The sequence below is a fragment of the Dromiciops gliroides genome, chromosome 3 (assembly GCF_019393635.1).
Source record: "Dromiciops gliroides isolate mDroGli1 chromosome 3, mDroGli1.pri, whole genome shotgun sequence".
Lineage (NCBI taxonomy): Eukaryota > Metazoa > Chordata > Mammalia > Microbiotheria > Microbiotheriidae > Dromiciops > Dromiciops gliroides.
In genome coordinates, this window is record NC_057863.1 from 401,776,821 (window position 1) to 401,780,903 (window position 4,083).

Genomic DNA, 4,083 nt, shown 5'->3' on the forward strand with positions numbered 1-4,083 from the left:
TATGCTCTCTCCTTTTACTGTGGTGTGTTTCATGAAGGTTTCTCTATATTGCAACATATTTTTTTAAATCTTGATTCTTAAATGAATCTTTTTGGTATTGCTGCATGGTGGGTTTAATGTAACAATATTTAGCATAAAATGGCAATGCCATTGTATTATATAAACTAATTCCAGGCTATCAGGAAAATTCTTAAGCTAACCAAATACAAGGCTGCAGAAATGATAAGTAATAGTAGAATACAAGGCAAAAATGAACAAATAAGTAAAATGACTTTTGATCAGTGGTCATTCATTAGTTTTCTTTCTGGTATATGGAAGGAATTATCTTCTTTGAATTTCAAATGTTCTGGTAAATCCAGTTGTCTCTTTACTTCTTCAATATCATCTTGAACTGATGAAATAAGGGCATCAATTGAACTAAAGTTTTTCTGTGGTCTGATGTAGCCAGTGATGATTATACTAAGGATTTCCCCCATAGAAGTCCTTTTTGAATGTATGTATAATGTGAGTTATCACAGATTTTTGTTTTTTTTCTATTCTTGTAGTATGGGTTCTATCCTATCCTTAAAACCATCTTATTCCAGTAGATAAGTCACATGGAAGATTATCCACTACTTGTTCAGGAAAGTTAGCTGTAGGGATAGCCATCTGTTTGGAGCCCAAGATGAAGCCCCACACCACTTTACCCCAGCAGAAATAAGGCATCACTCTGCTGGCTTCAGGCTCAGGAGATGACCCAGGTGGAGAGTCTCTGGGGAAGCTGCCATCTAGTTCAGGGCAACAGTCCCCCAGGCCAGCTGGGACTAGGGGGAAGGGGGAAAAGGGAAGAGGAAGGAGGGAAATAGCTAAGGACCCTAGGCAGGTGGGTGAGAGAGAGGCAAATTTACAGCCTGAGAGTCACAGTCAAGATCCGCCTACAGAGTGCTGCTGATGAAGAACGGGTGACAGAACGTACACACACCACTGACCCAACAGAAGCTGCAATCGAGCATTAAATTGTTAATAAGTAATGGAGGCTGAGCAGTAAGGGAAAATAGTATTTTTTCCAAACAAATAACAGATGGATATGGGATTGTGATGTAGGAATAATGCCAAAATTTGGAATCCTAGAATTAAAGACAAGGTTGTTAATTAAATTTTAGTTGATGTAGTTGGTGAAAGAAGCTCTGTGTGGGATTTGGGAAAATATATGTCTTTCTGTAGTACACACTGAAAGAAATAACTGGGACATGTAGGTGCCGCAGTGGCTCAATTCCATTTCATCCTATTCCAATCAAATCAAACCTTGCCATCATATTCCAATCCATCACAACACAACTATTTGTCCACCATTCTAACTCATGATGGTTATTGTTCTAGAGAATATTATAACAAGCTCTAAGGGGACAGACATTAAACAATATGACCTGAAGATAGGAATTTGGAGACAGAAGGAACTTTGGAAGAAATCTGATTCTCTCCTTCCTACATAAAGAGAAATAGGCATTAAGAGAGGGAAGGTTACTTTCATAAGGTCACACAACTCATAAGTGAAAGAGTCAGGTCAAGAAATGACATCCTAACAACCAAATTAATACTTTTTCTATACCTCTCCATTAGCTACAATAGGATTGTGGACTCTGCAAATCACTTAAAAATTAATTCTTCTCCTTCATTTTGGTCCATAAAAGTAAATGCCATTGGCCTGTTCTGTGGTAACAAATGGGTTTTTGGTTCTGAGAGCTTCTGGTACTTTTAGTGGCTCTGGGATTGGTGTTTAAAGCCCTTACAAAACTTGGGTTCACCTAGATCACCCTCCGGGTTTGAAAAACTGCTTCAGGAATATTGAGAATGATAGATAATATGTTCAGGAAAATGGGAAGAAAGGAGAGGACTACAGTTGCTGACTGCTGGATGACATCAGTATAAGCAACAATCAGTATACAATAGCTAGCTACTTGCAACAATTTTATTTGTAGTTTTCTCTGCCCCCATCTTTGTCTAGTTCATATTTGATTTTTAAAACAAATAAAAACATTTTTAGCATGATTTCTATAGTAATTATCTACCAGAGGGAGGAAGACAGTTCAAACTACTCTTTAACTTTAGTAATAATGAACCTTCTTTTTACATGCTATATCCATCCAATTCTTCCAATTACAATGAATATGCTTCCCGCAAGAGAAACCCTCCAGGTCCTACGTATTGGACCATTTAAACCACTCCTGGAGGTTCATATCATTCAAGACCCTGAGATAAAGGTAATCTTGAAATCAATAGCTCTACTGGCCTCCAGATTCATAACTGATGGCTCAGAATAATCTACCTTACCTGCTGGTCTCATTCTGGCCTGCATGTTACTTTGATTGTAATAACTTGTCTTTTGTTCACGTTCTGTTGACTAATAACCAATATTCTGAAATTACTTTACTTCTAGTAACTGATTCTCCTCAATCTCTTCCCTTTCCCTCTTTTCTACCCACATTTCTTTCTTCCATTTAACCCTATTACTCTCCAGATTTCCCCGTTCTGTGAAGTGTTCCAATAGTCCCTTTTTTTCACTTACCTCTGAAACCTTAGAGTCAATATTTACTCTTCCCTCCCCCTCATCCTTTACTTCCTTTAAATGTGTTTTTTTTTTTTTCCAGGGCAATGAGGGTTAAGTGATTTGCCCAGGGTCACACAGCTAGTAAGTGTTAAGTTTCTGAGGCCGGATTTTAACTCAAGTCCTCCTGAATCCAGGGCCAGTGCTTTATCCACTGTGCCATATAGCTATCCTCATCCTTTAATTCCAATCAGATCCCATCACCTTTCTCCTAATTGTTTTACTTCTTTTAGTTTCTCCCTTCTCTAGTCTATCCTCCAAATTAAGACACAGTCAAACATTTCCCTGGACTTTTATTGCCTTGAGGATCAAATACAAACTACTTGGATTGGCATTTAAAGCCCTCTTTACTCCAACATACATTTCAAGACTTATTTTAGTTTCCTTTGTGCACTCAACATACCAGTCAAATTGGTACTACTGTGTCCCTCAAACATAACATCACATCTTTTGTCTCCATTTCTCTGCACAGGTTACCCCTCCTGCCTAACACACATTCTTTCCTCAACTCCTATTTTCTTTTTTTTTTCCTTCAAGGCTTATGCAGTTTAGGCACTATCTCTTCTGTGAAGTCTTTCCTTGTCATATTTCCGAACTAGATGTCAATATCTCTTCCATTTTTAAACATTTACTTTTCTGTTTATGTTACATCTGTGACCAATCACCTCAGAAGAATGTAAGCTACCTGGATAGAAAGATTACTGCTTTTTATTTTCTTTATAGACCCAGGACCTAGCATAGGACCTGGCTTTGCATAGGTGCTTAATAGATACATCTTCTTTCTTTGAATTGAATTCAATGTTGACATAATTTTAAGGGTCCTCGTCATTTCATTTGACCTCTTCTAGACACATTCCAGTTTTTCTATGCCATTTTCAAATTTTGTCTGTGTCAGTACTGATGGTTTAGATTTACTTCTGCATGGAAATAGAAGAGGGAATAGGTGACCTCTGCATGTGCCTTTTAACTACAATAATCTTTGATACTTGTATTGTCTGACAGTCAACAAATCTTTAGTATTTTTTTATATGTCTAGCCCTGAGTTAGGCTCTATGGGGGATAAAAAAAAAAGAAGAAAAAAGACACATTTCTTCCTTCAAGAAGCTTTTAGTGCAGTTAGGCTTTTAGGAACTACATTTATAAAGCAATAAAAGAATAATGGATGTAAAAATATAATAAGGTGTCAATTTTTTACGTATCTCACATAATAAGGACTTCAACCATCTCAGTTGGTTCCCTAACTAGGATACTTATTTTAACATATTTCTTTCAAGTATTTTACATATTTTTTTTTACTTATAAGTGGTAAAAAAAAGTGGGATTTCTTTTATCTGGCTTTTTTGGTAAGGTGGAATCCAACCTTTTCATTTTTATCATGTTCATTTATTCAGTAACCATTTAATTGCCTCATATAAGGTGAAAATTAAGATTAACATGCTATTAATTTGTGCAATTGACTATTATGAAGAAGAGACTATATTTCAATAAAATATTCTTCC

At 36.5% G+C, this 4,083-nt stretch overlaps 1 pseudogene; it reads right to left on the reverse strand.

Moving 5' to 3' along the window:
- Positions 1-278: 278 nt before the first annotated feature.
- On the reverse strand, positions 279-2,335 carry LOC122747684 (annotated as a pseudogene).
- Positions 2,336-4,083: the final 1,748 nt, after the last annotated feature.